Source organism: Alosa pseudoharengus, unplaced genomic scaffold (genome assembly GCF_046254945.1).
Source record: "Alosa pseudoharengus isolate Yale_2024_CS ecotype anadromous, Long Island Sound unplaced genomic scaffold, YU_APseudo_1.1 YU_APseudo_1.1_scf_14, whole genome shotgun sequence".
NCBI classification, from domain to species: Eukaryota; Metazoa; Chordata; class Actinopteri; order Clupeiformes; family Clupeidae; genus Alosa; species Alosa pseudoharengus.
The window spans coordinates 18,723,621-18,746,874 of NW_027468609.1; the positions used below are offsets into that span (position 1 = coordinate 18,723,621).

General features: G+C 40.3%; 2 long non-coding RNA genes across 3 annotated transcripts in view; both read left to right on the top strand.

Annotated features, from left to right (window-relative positions):
• Window positions 1-22,644, top strand: part of LOC143122990 (uncharacterized) — a 29,339-nt gene extending 6,695 nt beyond the window's left edge. The window contains exons 2-3 of the long non-coding RNA XR_012986777.1: window positions 20,659-20,795; window positions 22,575-22,644. This is a non-coding gene — a long non-coding RNA (uncharacterized LOC143122990). The remainder of the gene's footprint in view (window positions 1-20,658; window positions 20,796-22,574) is intronic.
• Window positions 3,999-7,682, top strand: LOC143122446 (uncharacterized). 2 transcript variants are annotated; one of them, XR_012986682.1, is made up of 4 exons: window positions 3,999-4,089; window positions 5,135-5,196; window positions 6,335-6,394; window positions 6,980-7,682. It is a non-coding gene; the product is annotated as an uncharacterized LOC143122446 (long non-coding RNA). The 2 variants fall into 2 exon arrangements; XR_012986681.1 differs by lacking the exon at window positions 6,980-7,682 and having other exon boundaries at window positions 6,335-6,571.
• Window positions 22,645-23,254: the final 610 nt, after the last annotated feature.

Sequence of the window (23,254 nt, forward strand, 5' to 3'; positions counted from 1 at the left end):
GCTGCTATTTCCATGGTATCAGATATCTATCAGTGATGAAACCCTGTTGAGGGACTTCTCACTTGTGTTGGAATTATCCTAATGAGCTGAGCAAGCCTGTGTTGGAATTATCTTTATCAAGAATGAACAATTCAATTTGTTTCACATGTGGTTGAATCAGTTTTGACATTGTTGTTTTACGTTCTTGGACTTTAATCATTTTTGGCATATGAAAACTGGCGATGGTCCCAAATGGGGGGAATTCTCCCCTTCAGTGCTTCACATAGGGGGACTAATTCAGTTGGGGAGGGGTGGGATACATATACATTTTACAAACTGAAATCGCATTTTCCTTATAGGCCTTACAGGCGTCAATGAGAGAACACTTACACTTACATGATTTTGGTTTCGATTTTCTAATTGGAGTAAGTCTTTGTGACAACACGTCATGATACATTTGATAATGTTTGATCGTTGTTTTGGTACTATGAAGCATCTTTTACGTAATTAATGCGCACTCTAGAAAGTGAAAGTAGCCTAACCTAGGCCTATGCGCTGTGTCTGAGCTGTCTGTGCACGTCCGCAATTGATTACGTTCCTCAAATAGAACACATCAATCTCATGGTATTGTTTGCCCTAAAATGCATGAAACATGCAAATTCAAAATCCCACCGGTAGCCACGTAACATCTGCGTTTCATATTTGCCTAGGCTAGGGGAGACCGGGGCTGGTTGGAACACTTTTCACTCTCGGTTATATTTCTCCGTCTTACAATGCGTTGAAATGGTCAAATTGTGATTAACTGAAAGCTTGGGATCTCAGCTACAAAATGTATACATTAAATGTCAACAAATGATCCCTTGTTTTTAGTTATTTATGATTAAAGTGGTGTTGTGCATGTGTGCCAACCTGCCCCATGCACGGGGTTGGTTGGCACATGTAGTCGGGGTTGATTGGAACACCTAGTCCTTTGCAGTACTCCTTTTGGTTTTGTTTTAAGTGCTCATCTATATCACTGCCTGTAGGGCTTTGCTGATGTATTTCCTGTGTGTTTTTCTTCAGTAGGGCCCACCGTCAAGACCAATTTGGTCCCTACCGATTTTTTTTAACTTAAAATGTTTAAAAATGTCTGAAATGCTTCCAAATGTAAAACTATGTTCAGTTATTACAATAACAATGTTAAAATAAAGATTGATGATGTTTTTATGCATAAAATACAAAGTTTATAGATTTGTCACAAAATAGCCATAGGGAATGTATGTGCCAACCAACCCCAAAATCAGTGTGCCAACCTGCCCCGCCCACATTAGGTCAAACTTTTTTGCACAAATGCTGTTAGCCTGCTAATATCAGTCACCTCAGGTTTTCAAACTTCATTTTAAATTATAGATGAGTCCCCTAGCAATCAATTATAATCAATCTTTTTTTTATATATCCCTAACTATTACCCTTCTAGGATGTATTTAGTGGGAGGTGCATATTCTAAGTTTTGACACTACAAAATTAAAAAGTTGTTCTCACCTAAAGGGTTAATGACCTGGAGACCAGTTACATATGTGAGTTTACGCTACTCAATAAGGCCGTCAGTTTAGTGTTGGAATTTTGTTGCAGCTCCCCCTAGTAGCCTGGATATTAACAGTGTTTCAACCTGCCCCTGTTCCAACCAGCCCCGGTCTCCCCTACTAGCCTACAATAAATTAATTGAACGAACTCAACTGACAACAGGTAAATCTACTGATTCGGTCATTGAGACTCTATGAATACAGTACAAACAAACTTTCTGTCTTTTTGAAGTTTATTTTTGTATTCCGGGGTACAGTAGCCTAATTGCCTAATGTCTTGACAATAGTTTTTCTTACCGCTTGCTGTTTAAACTGACTGCGCCGCTCTGAACTTTCCTGCCAGGTTTATGACGTAAACCGCTACATCTCGGCTGTGCCATTGAACTCATCGTGTGGGAAATCAGATTATCTGTCAATATTGGGCTTTGAAAATAAGGGATAGCCTATTTGCTCAGTAATAGTAGCCTCCATTTTGTAACATTTATAGAGAAACCAATGGAAAGTTAAATTAGAAATTAGAATAGTTGGAAATTGAAAACACATACAAAAAAAAAGATTCGGGGCTTTTGAAAAAAGATTCGGGGCTTGAGCCACTGAAGCCACCCCCTCGCTCCGCCAATATATGACGATCGAAAACTCAATCTGGACATTTTATCATAACTCGGTTGCCGCTTTGGGTCGAATCAGTGACGCATGCACGTCAGCTGAAAACCAGGCCATTTTCGTGGGTCTATCACTAGGTGGCAGTCTCGCCAGGTCTCGCTGATCACTTCCCGGAAAGTTTACAGGCAACACTTCATATTTCATGAAAGATGTTATATCTCCATTTCTAGAAAAAAACAACGATTTTGATGAAAACTAGCCACTGTTTAGCTTGGGATTTCTCAGGAACAGAGGCGTGTAGAAATACACAGTTTGCACCCACTGAGAGCTTAAAGTCTCACCTTTTAAACGAGTTGTGTTCATAGCTATAACACAGAATATGCTGTGGCTGTACAAAAATCATCAACAATGGTCTAGATTGCTGGCACTCTAGGACAAAGCTTCCGAAAACAGCTTGGCATTCAATGAGTTAAGGATTGGTCTATGGTTTAAAACAGTGGTCCCCAAACTACGGCCCGCGGGCCGGATATGGCCCGCCACCTCATTTTGGGTAGCCCCCCAAAACATGTCCGTGGTATATAGCAACCGGTCCGCACAGGAGTACGACATCGTCAAACTATAACCTCCGCAATTTCACCCATTCATTCTCTATGGCGAGTCTTAACAGTAAACATGTAATACTCTTTTTGTCCACTGGTGGTTTTTTGGCGCTGTTTCACGTTTGCCATCAAAAACGGAATGAAATGTACCCAGGTAAAAAAGTAGTATACTTTAGTGTGTTTGAAATATGATTAAAGTACATGAAGTATAAAGCAAGTATGCTTACACGTTTTGTACTTTATGTAAAGTATGTTTAATGTGTACTTTTAGAAAGTATACTTCAAAGTAGATGTTATTAAGTTCAACTTCAGTGTACTAAAATTAAATATACTTATTGTGCAATATTCAAAGTGTTTTTGTAATGTACTTTTTAAAAGTGTACTTTGTTGTTAGTGTATTTTAAATGGTAAAGAAGTTTATTTATTTTAAGAGTATTAAATTGCTAATACTTAAAGTTGTAATATAGTGTACTTATGGAAAGTATATTTTTTGGTAGGCCTAATACATTGTTTGTATAGTTTCATAGTCATAGTATTAAGTTCAACTTCAGTGTACTAAAATTAAATATACTTATTGTGCAATATTCAAAGTGTTTTTGTAATGTAGTTTTTAAAAGTGTACTTTGTTGTTAGTGTATTTTAAATGGTAAAGAAGTTTATTTAGTTTAAGTGTATTAAATTGCTAATACTTAGAGTTGTAATATAGTGTACTTATGGAAAGTATATATTTTTGGTAGGCCTAATACATTGTTTGCATAGTTTCATAGTCATCTCACCTTTAATAAAATACTAATGTGTGTAGCTTGATATGTCAGCCGCATGGATGGCAATGTGCAATAACCTAGCCTAGAGACATACTGATCTATCAGTTTTGGTCATCAAATAATATTTTTTCTTTTGTTGATTTTGTGTCTTAGTAAGGTAGTAGCCTATACGTTTGTGATGTAGTAGAGGTTGTGAGAGGATGAATGTGGCACTTTGTTACATTTATAGGCAACACAGTTAAATGTATATGCAGTCCAGTTGACCAATAACATGGCTGTTTGAATTTGAAATGGAGTGGGCGGATCTGTGCAGCTTTCGAGCAAAATGTGGTGTGAGCAAACATTAACGTTATTTCATACAGTCTATGCTTGTAACTTTATTTGCAAGACAGATGGACTGTAGAGACCAGAAAATGCATACGTTTACGGTCCGTATAAGGTTACAGGTTTGTCCAAATTAAAGATACCATAAATTCTAGTCATGCCAGAGACGTTGGTCCTACAGAGCCAGAAGGACTCGTCATATGAGATAACAAGGACTGAAGCCAGTTGGATCTAAAGTGCCAAGTTATTCGTTATCAGGTGAGTCCCAAAGCATATTGTTAAATGATTCTAATGTAGCTTACTCTTTATGACCTTCGGTAGTCTTTGGAGAAGTTAAATTGATGGCTTAGCAATCTTTCAAGAGTTTGTTTTTATCCTTGCTAGTACAAGCTAGCAATGCCAGATCACGTTAGCTAATTTAGCTAACGTTAACGTCATATACGTCGACCAGATCCCTATCAAGAAGAAAACTACATTAGCCTGCTTTGTGTTTGTGGGATTATTGACAAGCGTTGGCTAGCACTAACGTTAGACAAACTATGATGGAGGAAAGTGTGTTCTTTATTAAGCAACGTTTGCCTAAAGTTCACCAATGTTCTTTAATATTATGTGTCGTGTAGGCTAAGTCAGGGGCGTCACTAGACCTTAATCACTGGGGCACGTGCCTTAGTAAAAGTCTCCAGTGCCCCAGTAAAATTCTAGCGCGGCTCTAGCTGGAAACGGCATTCATGAGCGCATCTCCGTGCCTGCTTTAATCATGGCTCGAGTCTGTCACTTACCAGCCAATAATAAAAAAAAAACAAGGAATAAAGAAAGGGGCCATAATAGCCAAATCAGGAAATAGCACCTCTGTAGCTGGCTAAGATTGAACGCAACAACCAATGAAAATCGTTCACATGATTCTTCCGAGTGTTTCGTTGTACTGCACACACATACACTGTGGATTGTGGAATCACTTTGAGCATAGAGTAAGTCGTCCCCTGTTTAATGTTACAACAAATTCACAACTTGTTTGACAGAAAAAATTACAAGTTGATCGCTGTTAGAGAGTGTTAGGGTAACATAACATAACTAGCATCTGTTTTTCAATGCTTAGCGTCATTGTAGCCTAAATTTAGCAACAGTTTACCAGCTTGTGCTCTCTCCCTCACACACACACTCACACCATGCGTAGGCTGCATGCACACATGCGGACAATTAATAAGGATTTATACGTATACTGTAGAGACTCCTGTAAAAGTAGCCTATACTGTTTGTGAAGCTGTCCTACTGTAAAACTAAACACAGCCTTCTGACTATTCAGAGGTGGACATCAGAAAATTCTTCCTGAACAGAGGGAGAGGAACAGTGAGGAGGATGAGGGAGGTATGATAATTTTGCCCACATTAACGGTAACATTAACATTTATGCTGGTAATAGCCAGTGCTGTGATTTGATCAATGGTGTAATGGCAAACTTAAATAAGTTTGCTGCATTTGCAAATGTAGCCTATAATAATACACAGAATCAGAATAGCCATCTGTGTAGATTATTATAGGCTACATTTGCAAATTATCACCAAAAGTCAGTATGAAGGCTTTAGTAGGCTATTTAAGCTACAAAGAACTGCAGTATTGCCAGGATGTATATAGGACCCTTGCCTGGGAGGGAAGTATATCTCACTTTTGACTAAAAATAAGCTTCCCTTGTGTTAGTAGGAAAGCCTATTAAATTAATGCATGTGAGTATAGGCCTACTTATGCCTATGTGTTTGGATGTTGCTGGATAGTGGCTGCTACAACAATTGAGGGAGAGAGTGCTGGAGGAGGAGGAGGAGGAGAAGGTCGAAGAGAGGGAGAAGAGAGGGGAGAAAGAGCACAGGCTGGGCAGTCCAATACCAGGCAGGAGGAGGAGGAGGAGGAGAGACAGGCAAGAAACGGATGAGGACATGATGGGGGCTAGGCGTAAAACTATTCAGAGTATGGAGGAGGATGTCTGTGACCTAGGGGAGATATGTGATGGTCCAAATCAGGCTAGCCATTTATTCATATTGCGCGCACAGTTATTATTATTATTTTTTTAATGTATTGGGAGTTGGGGGCCTGTGCCCCAGCAAAGCTCTAGGTCTAGAATCGCCCCTGGGCTAAGTTAACTCACAGAAAGGAGGATAGTGCTAGGCTAGTCACACTTCACATTCATTAGGCATGCTAATGACATTGTAGCTGTTTTTTTCTTTAATCGTGGAGACATCTTTTAAAATGAGTCTACAGGACAAATTACATGCATTTTATGAAGTAGAACGTTTTTTTCCACCATTGATATTAGAGGGGGAATTAAACCTGGTGTTCTACTAAGTTAGTGCTATGAAGCTTAGGCTATATGATTGATATTATGCCTTGGTTTATGCGATAGATTTAGTTTTTTTTTTTAAATTATTTGTGTTTGACAGAGCATTCAAGTTCATTTCATGGTAGTGTTTGTAATTTACCTAGTTTTAATCTGTAGCCTAACTATGTTTTTACAGGTGTTCCTGGACAGTTTTGAAACCGAGATGTCTGAACGCCTCAAATAATCAGCAGTAAAGGTAAATATTCTTCATCCAGGACCTTATCCCATTACTCTTAAAGCATAACTCAAGCCAAAATGCAACCTAGGGTCTTTTTGTTAATGTACCTGAGTCAAACTCGTTTGAAAGCATAATTAAGTCAGAAGCGCCACCATTAAGCTTGACTGTATTGTCGTTTCTGGGTCAAATGCCATTTTGAATGGGAGTCGTAGGGGCAGAACTATTTTGATACATGATGATTTTGATTCATGCATCAAAATAGTAGGCTAGTGCCCCTACGACTCCCATTTAAAATGCCATTTGACCCGAAAACGATAATACGGTTGTATTGGAAACAAAGGAATCTAAGGTAATCAAATGCAGAAAACAGGGTGGTTGCACTCATATCGGTGCCAAGGTGCACAACGCTTTAAGGAAAGACTACCTGGCCATGTCTACCCATACCAGGATGGCAAACAGATGGTGTCAATACTTATTTGACCCATAAAAAGTAAATGTCAAATAGGTACAGATAATCTGTATTAATCTCATCATTGCCAATGGATTTCTGTGTAAAATATTGTTTATCTTGTAAAATGTTTTCCATCTTCTTTCTGTTCACAGACAACAGAGACAAATTCTCTAATACCAAGGTCAATGCATTTGACTGCTGTCCAGCCCCGGGTTGCCACCGAAAACTTTATGCATCTTGGACTGGAAGATGGTGTGCTAGTAAGGAAGCTAGCTACCACAGCTTTTGCCACCACATCTCAGTATTGGGAGGGAAGTTCACTCACTGCACAACTCTACCAGCTGTACCTTTCCTCCTCAGCCATGATCCGTAACCACCATGGTTTTCTTTCTGGGCCAGAAGACTTTGCAAACAAATAAGCAATAAATGATCATGCATTACACATTTAGCCATGTTAGACTGTTAAGTTGTTGGCTGTAGGCTGGGTGTCCAGTAAACTATTTCAAGCTTAGAGGGCAAATTCTCTCACCTAGGAGGGTAAACAACTTTTGTTTTTCATGAAATCTGTATTTTGAATTGATGGTCTACCAATGAGGAAACTGCTCCCCAAGCATGGAAAAAAATGCTGCGAGCGAGGAGGAATCTGACCAGCGCTCCAAACAGCCACTCGAAAAATCTATGCATGTGAAATAATATAATACGGCCAAATGCATGTTTTATCGCGTTACCACATTCAACTTGAAAAGATATGCTCAAGAGATCCATAACTTTCAGAAAAATGTTTTACTTTTGTTATGGATGAATATTATGTTTTGTTTTCATTCATGTCAATAAAATGTTTTTCTCATAATCAAAGTGTAATTTGTCATGTAACAGAATAGGTAGGAGAGTACTAATAGTACAATTTTAAAGCACACTAATATTATACTTAAATTGCATGCCTTTATAATGCTTAAAGTATCTTAAGACTATACTTTTATTAACATAACTGCAAACTTTCAAGGCACTTATTGTAGTCAGGAAGTACATTTGAAGTTCATTTAAAATATTACAGAAGCATGCCAAATGAATAGGAATGAGGATGATAAGAGTGTATTCAAAATACACTACTACACTATTAGTAGTTATATTGTAATGCCTTTTAAGTACATTTCCAATACACTTGGGATGTTACAAAATTGTACTGCGACTGTGTTTCGAATGCTCATAAAATATTTTTTTGTATAATGTACTTAAGAACACTTAAAGTTTGAAAAAAGTTGTTCCATTTTAGCACACTAATTACACTCAAACTATAGTCAAGTTGGTATTAAGTTGCACTTAATACATAATTCAATACACTTAATTACACTTGGATTTGACGAAAAAAGTACAAACGGTACTTAGTACACTTTCAAAAAGTATACTTTTAATAGTTTTTTTTTTTACCTGGGTAGGCCTACCTGCAAACAATGTAAGAGGCCTATGCTGACTGCATCAGTGCTCAAAGTATTCTAAAAGTTTATCAATGAATTGTTAATAACTAACTAACTTATATTCAAGTCATATTTCTGGGACTTTCTGGGATAATTATTACTATTTTGTATTCACTCGTTCAAATGTTCATACAAAGAGTTCACACGTTCAGGTGAGTGAAAGTTAGAATGGTGGTCATTTCAGACCACTTCAGCACTTCATAAAATTCTCATAGTTTGAGAACTTTACATGTTCAGAGTTCACACATTTTTAATAAAATATACTTTTGGGACTACCTGCCAATACTTTTGGGAATATAAAAGTCTTTTTATTAGCATTATTTAATTTAAAAATGGCAATATAAACACAGCTAACAATGGTATTAAATTGCAATAGCCTATAGATTAAATGCACCTCTGGTGTATAGTACGACAGACAAAACATTCCAATTTCCTCTCGTCTGACCAGACTACAGTCTCTCAGTATTTAATGGAGTCCTGCAGGATGAGCGTGCATAGAGGCAGAGTGCATTGCCTATGATTTTTTCTGTGACAATTGTACCTGCTGCCTCCAAGTCTTTCTGGAGTTTCTCCGAGTGGTCCTTGGCTCTTGGGCTACTCTCTTCTGACTGTCCATATGACTCCCTGGTCAGAAATCTTGCGAGGAGCTCCTGTGCGTGGCTGATGATGCAGTGATGTTCCTTCCACCTGCAGATAATGTCCCCAGTCCTGCTTACTGTTAGCCTGGGTTTTCCCATGCTGCCTTAAGCACAATTTTATTCATACTGCTAGGCAGCCTGGATTCCATGGACTTCGTTTTCACCTCAACGAAGGAACCAATTACAGAATGGAAGGGGGACAGCAAGACAATGAAGACACACCGAAGCGGTTATGAGCTAGGTACAGACGTTCATAGCGCTCAATAAACGGCTCTGGGCATTCATAAACCACGTTTCAAATACGAGAAAATGAAGTTGTAGTTCCCTTACCCCATCTCAATTAGCGTGTTTCCATCAAACTTCCTAATGCGCATTTAATCTATTCGAATAAGAAATCCCGGTTGGAAACACGTGAAATGCGCATTAAAAATCCTAATGCGCATCTATATTTGATTCGCTAGAAGGGGGTGGATTAACTCTTGATGCGCATAAGGTATGATGCGAATAAAGTGATGGAAACGGTTTATTCGCATCGCGTGACGTAACCTTCAGAGAATCTCAGCAGTCTCGCGCCAGTAGGCTACAGTAGCACGCTCTGAACCCTTTTAATGCAACGAATGTGGCACTGGACGCCTGTAGACGACATGGCATCGGAGTCCGATTAACCTGAGGAGGCCACGGAGGCCAGAAATGCCTGGTCGCATGAGGAGACACTCACATATTTGAACCTGATAAAAGAAATGAACATTTTAAAGATTATTGACGGTAAACGGCAGCGAAATGCAGACACATATCGCGACATGGAGCAAAAACTGAAGGAGAAGGGGGTCACTAAGCCCTGGAAAATTTTGCGCACCAACAGATGGTACATGGCAGAAAAGAGGAAGAGAGGAACAAGTGGAGCTGGAGGAAAGACCAATTTTACCTATTTTGAACTAATGGACGACATTATGGGAGCTAGACCGATAGTCACAGCCATTACTACCCAAATTAACACTTCAGGTAAGTTTTTGTCTTTATTATTGTCCTGCATTATGTGCTAGTTAGGCTAATATTGGTCATTGCTTAGCATACAGATTGCCTATTAACTGACGTTCTTTCTTAGGTGATAGCCAGCATGAAATCGACGTTGTTGATGTGGGCCTGGATGAACCACCAGAGCAAGCTGTGGAATGTAATTGTAGGCCTATTACAAATATTACAAATGGTTTGACGTTTTGGAGGGTAACTTTTGAAAGGTGGGTCATGTAGGCCTACTAACCACCCCTTTGAATGTGTGTTGATGTGTGGCTTAATGGGTGAGGTTATTTCATCAATGTAGGCCTGGACACACCTACTGTTCCACGACAAGGCAAAGACCCTCGTAACCCCCCATCTTACCAATTACAACATGTAATTCTCTGAAACCTACTACAGTATACCATAATTCCAACCCCCATTTCTTGCTACGAGACAGAAAGTCTCGAAAGTGCCTGGTAGTATGTGTGCAATTACAGAAAGTAGGGGTAATAGAGATCATCCATCCCACAATGGATTCAATCATTCATTCCCCTGGGGTGAAGAGTAAGAATCCAAAAAACTTTTCTTTGTAGTAGATTTTCTTTCAGTTTCTCTACAAACTAATTGACATACAACAAAAACTTAACTTCTTTCTGTCATTCTAGTGCCGCCTTAGGCCTTCGAGGCGACCTCCGCGACGACCTCCGAGGAAACAGAATGAGGAGCAGCATAACGAAGAGCAACAGACCCTGCAGTCACTGTCAAGTACATTGAATCAGGCCATGCAATGTTTCAAATGTGCTCAAGCTGCTGAAAGGCAGGCTCATGCTTATGAGATGTTAACGGGCATGTCCATGCAAAGGAGCATTCCTCCATTGTCACATACGTACCCACTCACTTCTAACCCACCTTCTTCACCCTGCAACATTTGTAATTGTCCGACACCTACACCCTACTACTCTAACCCACCTACACCTCTCCACAATTCCACCAGACTGACACCTTCACCTTACCACATTCAACAATCACCATCAGATCGCACCAATCATAATGCATCACAACATGATCCTGCACTCAAGTCTGCTCACGAACCACAATCATTCAGTACTTACCTTAACTTGGATTGAAATATGCATGATTAGTTAAAAAATGTTTACTATCACATTACAATAAACTTGTAATGACACAAAGCAGAGTAGAAAGAAAGCATTGAGTAGTTTGTCTTTTTATTTCATTAAAATTTAACCTGTTCATATAGGTTGTTCACAAATGCTATTTTGGATATGTTCACAGCATTGATATTTGCTGTTCTTGAAAAAACAAACAAAAAAACAGAGGATGACAAGTAAAGGAGGATGACTATAGCAGTCAGTAAGGAAACATACATTATATTTTTGTCTGTTCTCACATGTTCAATTCATTGTGTTGATATATTGCCTAAGTTTAAACATGGAGAATGAATAAATGAACCAAATGATTAACCAATAAAAGGCAATAGTGGGTAACTCCTTGTGTTTTGAGCTTTCTTGGCTTTGGCAAAAATACAGGATTATTCATCTACAGCAAATAGTGCGTGCCACAGTGCTGGACCCTTGCAACCACATGTCTCACCAGGGCTTCACGAATTTCCGTGGCTGCTTCGAATGGCTGGTCCTGATGGGCTGGGTGATGGGGTTGCTGTAGTACATCTACATCTAATTACTCCCTCCTAGCTGGCAGCCTGATCTTTCTCTTTTCGCACATGTTGTTTAAAACACAACATGCAACCACCACTGTTGGCATGAAAGTGTGGTGTATGTCTGACCTCTTTGACAGGATACGCCACCTTGTTTTTAGATTGCCAAAAGTGTTCTCCACTCGCACACGTACATTGCTGAGCTGCTTGTTAAACAGTTGCTTCATTGTACCATTTTCATAGAGAGCCTCAATGACCGCATCAGTGGATTTACTTTCCTGGAGTTCATTCATTCATTGCATCTCTACGAATTAACATAGCTATTGTTTTTGCTTAAATCTTCCATGAAGTTGAAACCTTTAGCCAGTTTGAATATGCATTGGAAGCACTTATGGCAAATAATAGTTTTAATTAAACTACACAAAACAAAACAAACAACAACAAGCAATCACACACATGGCTATGGCAAACAACCCACTCATCATGGCCTAACCTATGCTATAGGATAATGCCCACATTAATATAATATAAAAATATTAGGCTACTGATTTTAGCCATAGGGACATTAACCTGGCCCCGCCCCTTCCGAGTCCTCCTTTCAGGGAGATACTAGTCTGGGACAAGAAAGAAAAATATCAGGCCAATCAGCGACAAGAGGGGAAGACTAAACTAAAACTTACATAAAAAAATGCAGTAGGCAAAATGTAAAAATGTATTTGCAGCAAAGGTAGATCCACATGCATTGTGTCCTGACTGTTGATGCTGTTTATTGCTGGTTTGTAAAGTTTAGGCAAAGTAGGAAGTAACGTTAGGAATCTCTGATCAATGTTATTGGTAAGGCTGGACCAATCATTGCAAAGTTAGTGCCCGTCACGATGCAAGTGGAAAGGAATCCCAATCATGAGTCACCAGACTCTATTCACTTTCGTGAATGAGTTTAGATTTTTCCAGGCTACAGGCATGAGCCAGCACAACAATGTTTGTTATGGGTACAGCAATCAACCAATACTCTAAAACATAGCCTACTGATTAAGCTTAGCTTTATATGGTCCACTGAAAATGATATTCGTAGGCCTACCTCACTGTTTGGCCCAGCTTCAGTAATCTATCTATCTATCTATAAGTGTGACATGACACTCTCATAACCCTAACACTAACCCTAACTTGTCATGACAGAAACCGAATGACACTTTTAATTTTTACATTTTAAATGAACGTTTCATAAACCTTTATGACTTGTTTATATTGTTTATGACATGTTCATTAAAGTGTCATGTCACTCTTATGTAAATACCTTCGAGTAAAGTGTAACCGAAATGATTAGATAGCCTATTGTTGAAGCATTTGAAAAACACATAATACCATTGAGGCGTTTCTAATATTAGAAATGTATACATTTGACAGCTAAATGCATTGGGACGAGGAAGCATCCTCAGGGTTACAGCATAGCTTAATGTAATGCCTTTTTTCCCCTTGCTGTCCCTTCATACAGTGTTTTTGCATTGCTCTGTACTCAGATGAGTGAAGTCAGATTTTGTGACTCACATATATATTAATTAAAATTATTATATAAAAGTATTGATTCTTCAAACATTAGTATTCTTTTGGTAGTGGGTTGGTGGTGGGGAGATCTGCCGATATTGGGTGGCAAATAGCTGGCAAGGGGGCTGTTTTTCCCGTCAGTGGGTCAAAATTCTGTTTTTGTGTCCTAACCTCTACATCTCTATCCACAAGTTTCCTGGGGGGGTTGCTGGGGAAACGTTTGTGAAATGATTGTGGGCAACACTTCCGGTGGAATTGTGTGGCCTTCCACTGCGCCTGACGCCTCAGCTGTGTATTTTGCTGATCAGCTGTTAGGCTAATCACGTCGCGCTGTTGCTGAATAATATTATGCCTTTAAAAAGCTCGGGAACAACGTGTGCCGTTTGAGGATGTACTTACAACCGCACAAAACTAAATAATAGGGTGAAGAAAGCATGGTTCGTGCCAGAGATGTAGCTACAGCTGCCATCCACTGCCGAATGACGACGACGACGAGGAGGCTAAAAGAAATTGGCTGAAAACCTTAAAACATCCCCCGAAATGTTGTTATGTAGTATATGTTATGTATGTTCATCATCACTGCGCCAACTGAAGAAAACCTTTACCCAACGATTTATTTGGGTTATGAGAAGCCACCTGAGAAGAAGCAACGAAGAGTCGTCAGAATGAGTGTCGACCATCAAGTCTCAGCAACAGGTAAGCTAGCCTAGTAGGCGGCTAAATTTGGTATTGACACATGTTTTTTTAATTCAACATTACGGTAGCATAGAGTATACACACGGTGTTAAAGCAAAGTCCTTTTAGGCAAGTCCCTCCACTCGGAGGCCATTTGACAACGCTTTTTGGGCACTCGTAGGGCATCCATTTCGGCAGAAATGCGCATGCGCAAAGCTTCAAGACACCAATCTTGCTCCAGCGGCGAGATCACAACACATGATTGGTACGATGTCTTCACAACACACCACATGATTGGCTCAATGTATTCACATGTCGACGTTTTGCCGAGGAAGGGGTGGGATATGTGTAGACAACGGCCATATTGGTGTGACAAACTAGCCCCATGCATTTCTATGGAGTATTTTTTGAGTGCTGTGTCTCCACATTAGAAAGTCTCTGGTTAAAGGCATCCTTGATATTCTGCGCTTAAAGATGTCTTACGTTATACTTAAATGGTCGTAGATAGTACGCTTGAAAATGCTAAACGGCATGGGCTACGAAGTAATGATTTACAATGTGATTATTTACGAAAGTCAATTACATCCAAACTTTCATCCTTAATTTAGAAATTATCAAATCATAGGTCAGTGTCCCGATTAGAGTAACCTGGGTCTACTGAGTTTCAGTAGGCTATAGGGAACACAGAGATTAAAAACCTTAACTAGATCTATTCTGTACACGAATGCATATATGCCCTCATCCAATTCTCTCCATCTTTAATATGACTCCATCTTATTATTACCTGCAGACCAAGCTGTGTTGGTGTTCGAGCAGCCTCAGGCTTTCAAGGATGCCCAACCACAGTGGATGGATACAGCTGTGGAGGAACATACCTACTCTAAAGGATCCATCATGTATGTGATATGACCATCACACCTGCCTCTGAGATCTAGATTTATCTAATGGAGTTGTCTCCGGTGGATGCCCTCATACAGGCATAATGCTATCTCCCGACCATTGCACGCCACCGGTACGTTCAGGCCAAACTTTTTTCATCTGTTGTTCCTTGTTGGTGGAATGAACAGTTCCTACTGAGCAGGGACATCCCTCTCCATCTTCAAAAAACTCCTGAAGACCCAGCTCTTCAGAGAACATCTCCTCTCTTACATCTAGTATTGCTGATCCTAGCACCTACCACCTGACTAGAACTGACACTTGACTGTTTAAAAACAGCACTCACTGATGCACTTATTCCTATTGTACTCTCTGATGCACTTATTGCAATTATACTATTGTAGGCCTACTCTACCATTTTAAAAATTGTCCTAGAATTGTTGAGAGAATTGCTTTAAAAAGCTTAAACTGTTTACCATGTTAGTCGCTTTGGCTAAAAATGTATCAGCCAAATGTAATGTTAATGACCAGTGTTCAACACTCTTGTCTCCTGTCTACAAGGTTTTGCACCAGTCAGTAACACTAAAAGCATTGGCTAGAGGTCCATGCTGAGCACAACAAAGACCTCATTCCATGGCTGCCCTGAGACACAAAAAAATAAACTATACCACAGGTTTTTCTGCAACATTTCCCTGATGTAAACGGAGTAAACAAAGTATGCAAAAAAATGCTGCCATACGTTTACCTAGGCAATTTTTGAACTTAGTCATCCCATCCAGTAACTGCAGAGTTTTTTTTAACTCGGTGAGGTTGTGTTCAGTGTAGTGAATGACAGACGGCGATTTTTTACAACGATCTTGTATTAACCGGAAATGAAGCCCACAATCGCGCAAAGCATCACGGGGCGGTGGAAACTTGTGGATATCCCACTGCTTGGTTGAATTTCCCATTGTCCTGCGTTCTTTAGAATGTGTATTAACCGTATGTTATTTGCACACCTATGAAGTAGATCCATTTTTTTGGCCATATCACACTTGTTTATTAATTCGCAGAACTCATTGTGAAGTTTAAATTAACTGTCACGTTGCATCCGAGCTGTAAGCCTAAAATACAGACGTTCAGAACATAGCAACATTGTAGCATATGACGGAGGTGGCTTTTAGCTAATTGGATGGCAGTAAAATAGCGATGTTTCAAAGATAAGGTTAATCAGAATCCTGGGATATGCCTGCTTGACAACGGGATGGAACTAACGACTGGCCTTTGCCCATAAACAACCATCCATTTATAACTAGTTATGGCAGTTTGTCCTGCAAGTTGAGAAATTAGTTGATATGTGTCGGAAAGAAGTAGTTCTACAAACAAGACAGTTTTAGCGATAAAAACATTTAAACCAGGGGTCCCCAACCTTTTATGTACCATGGACCGGTTTGTTTCCTATTTTTTTTTCACGGACCGGTGGGGGGTCGGAGGTTCCATGTTCCATGTTCCATATTGTTGTGCATGCATTACCTGAAAAGAACTAGCTTCAGTTATGTATGAACAGTGAAGGTAACGATCTATTAAACATGTGAAAAACGTGAACTTGAAGAAGTGAAAATTGAACAATATGAACTATGAATATTGAACAAATTGAAGCTACATCTATAAGTGTGAACATGCTTAACAAAATATGGGAACAAAACATGGGAACTACTGTAAACGTGCATTACGAATATAATCAGTGGGAGCCCTGTGCTTGTTTCCCTGCAACAAGAAGGTTCAATCTGGGGGTGATGGAAGACAGTGACACCCTCAGTGTGTTTGAAATGTCCAGTCGATTGCGCAATTTGGTCTTAGTTGCAGTCATTGCCGAAAACCCGGCCTCGCATAGATACGTGGTGGGAAATGGTAGCAACGTTTTCAGCACTTTTACGGCTATCTCGGGATATTCTGCTTTGGTTTTGATCCAGAAACCCACCAGAGAGGTTTCCTTATACACACTCTTAAGACCACCGTCATTTGCAATTTCGATCAACTGCTCTTCCTTCTGCGCTGACAAGTTAGGACTATTCGGGATATGGGTTGCGGACCCACTCATTGGTTTGCCGTGGATCTTTGGAGGATGGAAAGTAACGCTCAAACTCATTTGAAAGCGCAACAAGGTGATCGCGTACCAGCTGCGAGAGAAAGGGCCCTGCCTCAGTCTCTTCCAAAACCCCCACTAGGCTACTGTTTGGAACATATCAAATACACCCCGTCCACTCGTCGTCCCCACAAATCAAGCTTGGCTTTAAATGCAGCGACTTTATCTGCCAGTTTAAAGACAGTCGTCATTCTCCCCTGGAGTGACAGGTTGAGGTCATTAAGCAACCCAAATATGTCACACAGGTAAGCGAGTTTTGACACCCAGTCCTCATCACTAAAATGTGCAGCTAACGGTGACTTTTTTTCTGTAAGAAATCTCTCCAGCGGCTCTCGCAACTCAAACACTCTGGCCAGTAAACTTGCTAAAGATGCTTATTTTTTGTTGCTCATTCTAGCAGTTTAGCTAACTTCGTGTGACACTACCGTTCGCTAAGAAGGTGAAGTGAGCTGACCTGAGGCTGCGCAGCGCTGAAGGCAATATGTAAAAGTGTTGAAGGCGGGACAGACAGATGTAAGAAAATAGACCTTGCAAAATGCAAACATGCGTGCAATCAAACAACTGCATATAGGCGTATGCCATGTAAAAACGTGACATTATTGCGAATTAAATTTTTATTTAGTTTGCATGCATTTTTTTTAAACTCATGTCGTAGGCTGCGGCCCGGTTAGGAATGTCCCGGTGGTTGGGGACCGCTGGTTTAAACTATAACAGAGAATGAACATAACGCAAGTGGCAACAGTGGAATAAGCAGGATAATGGACTCCATGGCATTACGTTCACAGAAATGAATGTGCTTACAAGGTTTAAACGCCCCTCCACTGCACGTCGGGGCCGTTTTGCAACCTCAAACGTGCATTAATTTCTGTGAATAGGATGCCATGTCATCCATTATCCCTTACATAGGAAACTGACAGTTATAGAATGTTGAAGAGATCATTCCACCATTTTTTCTAGATTCCATCAATCTTTTTTCACCCATGCTTTGTTAAAACAGATCGTTTCTGCAGTGTTTAAATTCCAATGTCTAATCCTGTCGGTGAACCACAATTGAGCAGGCACACTTTTGCAATTTCTCTGAAAATGCAATTTTATACTCCCCTTGCCATCCATCACTTTAAGGGCATCAAAGACCCAACCTCAGCGTAGTTTGGCAGGATGCTGTTGGTTTTATTTCAATGAGCTGTAGAATAGCTAGAAAGCTGCACTGTAATTATTAACCTATTTAAGCGTTGACTGAGTGCATTCCGGCTCTCCTGGAGCCACTCTGAGTAAACCTTCTTTGCCGTTCTTGGTCCTGCCAGTAGAGTCAACAGGGTGATACATCTTGTCTCAGTCTCAGAGTCTCAGGGCCCATAAATCCTGAATGGCTCACTGCCGAAGTGCCTGTTTGCTTTGTTTACTCTCCACAGACAGATAGTCATGTTACGTGGTGTGTGTGTGTGTGTGTGTGTGTGTGTGTGTGTTAGTGTATGCGCCTATGTAAACTGCGGGGTTGAGAGTGGTGATTTATGTTGTACAAACACAGAGTAGGGACCCTGTCAGGGCCTGTCCATGGCCCATCTTAATCCAGCCTAATAAACACACAGAAACACATGCGCGCACACACACAAACACACCCACACACACAGACACACACACACACACACAGGCCTTCAAGGGCTGTTTATCCACATACACTCAGTGCTGTTTTAGGTGATCACTTTGCAATTATTCAACACACAATTTTCTCTTCAGAATGCTTCAGAGCTGAAGTAGAGCTGGTGTCCACATAAAGGGTAATATTTCTATATTCTGTAATGGGTAACACATACTAACACGCAATGCAAAATTAGTCTTTTGACATTGGATCAAGCCCTCATCACCAATTCAAAGTTCATTGAATACAAGAGTGTGGCCTTGTGTTCAATGTATCAACTCATTTGTGTGATATGGCAGAGTGTTGAAATTTCACGTTTCTCAGGGACTGTTGGTGTAGAGATGAGAGGTGTGTATGCGCGTGTGTGTTTGTCTTGGCATTAGGTATGTCAAAGCATGTACTGTTCTGCAGTGTGGGTGTGTGTGCTTCCTTCCCTCTCTCTCTCTCTCTCTCTCTCTGTCTGACTGTCAGTGGGCCACGACTGGCAAAGAGAAAATGTACAGCTGGCAAAATTCTGCTAAGGGACCGTTCGTTATTTATAAACGGGGTCACCGGAGGGATTTTGAGTGCTTCAATCAAAAGTTGCATGACCCTCCCCTGCCTGCAAAAAAAATGTCAACGACCCTCCAGCAGTCTTTTCAAAAAAGACATGACCCTCACATTTGGGAGCTTGCTACACTCCTTCCTTCTCAAATGACTTGAAAAGGCCGTTTGCACAATTTCACAAATAATCACAGGGACCGAAAAATACCTAACATGCCAACTTTTTCCGGGTTTAGGCCTATCATTTTAACTTTTCCCCGCTGTCTTGCCGTTTTAATATTTTCCCGTAGAATATCCCATATTACTGTAATAATCTCATAACATTAGTCCTGCATTCTGGCCTGTCTCTGTGTTGTCCTGTTGTTACCACTTGCCCTTCCAGAGAAACAGATGTATTCAAATCATCGTTTTGCTTGCTTGAAAGCGAACTCAGAGTGATGTTAACCTACAGTAGGCCTATTTAAGTTAACGACGTGGTTGTCGTGAGAGCACGATTAATTGGCGCTTGCAGTGTTCGGCCGTAGGCTATGTCTACGTGCGCACCTGCCAGGCTAAGAGCCACAGAAATCCCCCTGTATATTCACTCCAAGTTGGCCTACCATAACTTACCAACTCTAGCCTTCACTGTAGACCATAAACTGGCTATTTATATGACCAATGTATTTGTATTCTGTATTCTGCTTTATGAAGCAGAATTACGCACTGCTACTTGGAATGTAACACATTTTTGTTGGCAGGAGAGAGAATGACAGCAATTAACAAATTGCACTTGTTGCTGGTTACCAATAAATAGGGCCTACTATATAAAACAGAAAGGATGGAGACAGCAAAGCTAGAGATGGGCAGGAACAAGGTAAATTGTTAGAAATGCTTGTCAAAACGTTAGGAGCTGGATGTGTGGATGAATGAAGCACAAGTATGCTTTATAAGCATGCACACTGTTTAAAGTTAGGCTAGGCTACACGGTAAATTACAAGAAAACCAAAGTTAGCTTTTTAGGGCTGGATAAAGTTGACCAAATGGATATAGGCTGTTAGGCGTGAATAAAGTAGGCTACTTTGTTGCTCCAACCCTTCCAACGTTAATGGGGACGGATGTTGACATTTTCCGTATTTTGCGTGAGAAACCCGGGAAATCTCCCTTATTTTCATTGTTCAATGTTGACAGAGCTATGGAACGAAAGAGAACGTTATATGGCGACAGAAATCAACAATCAAACAAGCCACTTTGATTTTTTGCTGTTTTCATTAATACAAAAGATGGGTGACCCCCCCTCCTAGACAAAAAAGTTAGGTGACCCTCCCCTCAACAAAGAATAAAAAGACATGACCCTCCCCTATTTTCCTCCGGTGACCCCGTTTATAAATAACGAACGGTCCCTAATATCAGCAGTGAACGAGTCTTGCTGTGTGACGTAGGCAATGTTTTATGTACACTTGAGTGTCAAAGCTGTATCATCTGAAAATATTTGAATCCTTTCAGACATTCTTCCAGTAAGAAAATTTGGTGGATTCAAATAAGGAATTCAAATGTGGTGTATATGTGTGTTTGTGTGTGTGTGTGTGTGTGTGTGTGTGTAACCTAACTAAAAACTGATCTCTCTTTCTCTCTCTCTGTCATACACACACACACACACTGCAACAGATGGCCCTGATCTAGCCATACTGCAGCCAGACCTGACCTAATACTGACTAATGCATGGGCAGCATTTACGCTCTGAAGAATGTTAATGAAGAAAGTTAATGGACCATATTGTCAAAACTGGAGCTGTACACTGCACAGTAAGTGGCTTGTGGGGGCCAAAACTTGCACAGAAAATCACCCTGACCCCAGAAATGACCATATTAGGTTGCATCTTCACCGTTTTTAGTTCCTTCTGGTAGCTTGACTTTTGGCTAAGTGGATGTTGTCCATGTATCAAATGCGGTTGGTCAGCCTGCCAGCTCTGGGGGTGGTACAGAAGGGTACAGACTAGGGGTGTAACGGTTCATGTATTCGTATTGAACCGAAACGGTACGGGCGTCACGGTTCGGTGCATGAATTTACATGAATGAACAATACACGGTATAAAAATACATAAAACTCGTGTGCAAATTAATGCGCAATTACTGTTAAGTAGCCTACCGTACGAGAGTTACGAGAGTTTTTTAGCGACACCTAACGCTAATCTGTAGCCTCGCCTTAGCTCTGAAGCTCTGGCGCCTATATAGCCTATATTATTATTTTTTGTCAGGTCGTCGGTCGAGTCAGTTAGTCAGAGATAGCAGCACTAAGGTGGCGACCCACAAGAGTTAGAGTATCCGCTGGTCTCTTTAAGATCGCAAGTTTGAGAACTTTAGTTAAGTTACAGTAGTACAGGCAAGAGGGTGAGATGAAACTGTGTGTCGGCGTTGTTCAGCAGTTGTTGGGTATGTGAGTGGAAATATAACATGCTACACATATTCGAAGCCATCACACAGATGATGTAGGCTACCAATCACTGAAACGAGAGAAAAAAAAACTTCCCCTGCGCTTTACAAGCCTTTGGATATACAAATAGGGCCAAAACCTATGGCTTAAATTAAATGATTTCGCAATGACAGACAGCTATGTAAATCGCGTGGTAATTACCTTTATGTTGGAGTAACTTGTAACTTCTCACATGAGGAGCTAGTGTTAAGTGCACAGACAGTAAAAGAAAGTGTCAACGCTAACCAGGCTAATAAACAAACCATACTACGGTGAATTAACGTGGAAGGGCAAAGTTGTAGTCTGTTTATGAAATGAAAGGAGCAATTTCGTTTTTTAAAAGAAGGCAAAATAGTGTGATATTTTCACAGTTAGTAGGCTAGATTATTACTGTACACACACTGAAAAATATTGAGGCAAACTTAGGCCCGTCGCTAGAAGGCAAGCAAACCAAGCAATTGCTTGGGGCCCCGATAAAATAGCTCTACTTGTCTTGTACAAATGGTGTAATTACTTGCAGCAGGAAGGCTAGCCTAGCAAAAAATGTTTATGTTAACTACCTGTCTGACGGCCCATGCTGCTTGTAATGAACTAGAACAGTTAGCGCAACTTTTTTTCTCGAACGGACGGAATATGGTTACATACTGTAATATGTTTATTAACGGGATAAGGAAGACGCAGATCTGTTCCAGAATCACTGTTTATCGTATTTAATGACATAACATTGCTATAGCTTTGTAATAGGTTTTGATGAAAGTGGCATAGCTTCTCTGCTATAGCCTACTAACTATTCGACCGTGATAATCTATTAAAATGGGGGTTAGGAAAACCACACGATAAATTCTGTGCATCAAAGCAGACTGGAACATTCATGTCTAGTAGTATTCATGCACGCTAGCTGTTTATTGTCTTTAAAGCATCAGGTGTGTCTGTCTAATTCTCAAACAGCAGAATGCTTAAATGCTATGTTAAGCTACAAGTAGGCCTAGGTCAATGTATAACATTAGCTTGGGATGTTTGTACAGTAAGCATTGGTAGTTGTGAAAGCAGCTGCATCCCTTCTAAATATCAATATGTGGAAATGCTAACATATCTTTTCTTTCTCCCTCAAGGTGCTTTGCTTAAATTTCTTAACCCTCCGGCTCTTCCTAAGGATACCTCCACTGATAAAGATAGCCTGAAAGGTTAATCTTATGTGTGTGTGTGTGTGTGTGTGTGTGTACTTGTATTTATGTTGGATTTTTAAATTGCTATACAACCTGCACTCTTTATAGTTTAAACAAGGCATCCTTTTTCTGCATAAGATGGCAGTGTTTTATTTTCTCACTTTGTGAGAACTGAAAAATTTTAATGTGAGTGTGTGTGTGTTTAAGTATGTTGGATTTAGTTATTGTGCACTTTTTTGCAGATATATCGGATTTTATGGTACGGTGGTGTTTTTGCAAATGTTCAAATGTTCAAAATTAATGCACAGTATATATATGCAACTGCAGTATTGCACTGTCAAAATGTTGTATTTATATAAACTGTGGGTGAACTTAAACTGTATGGCTATGCGGTGGTTCCTGTCGGCTTTGTGTGCGGTGGGGGAGGGGGGGGGGGTGGGTAGGGGCCTCCATGTCCATTTTGCTTGGGGCCCCCAAATTCCTTGAAACGGCCCTGGGCAAACTGTAGACCCTTCCATATACAACTAAACACAGGTGTTGAAGGTCTTGCTTAAGTGGATTTTTAAACATTATTATTCTATAATAATATGCACTTTCAGAAATAAGAGATGCTGTAAGGCCTATTT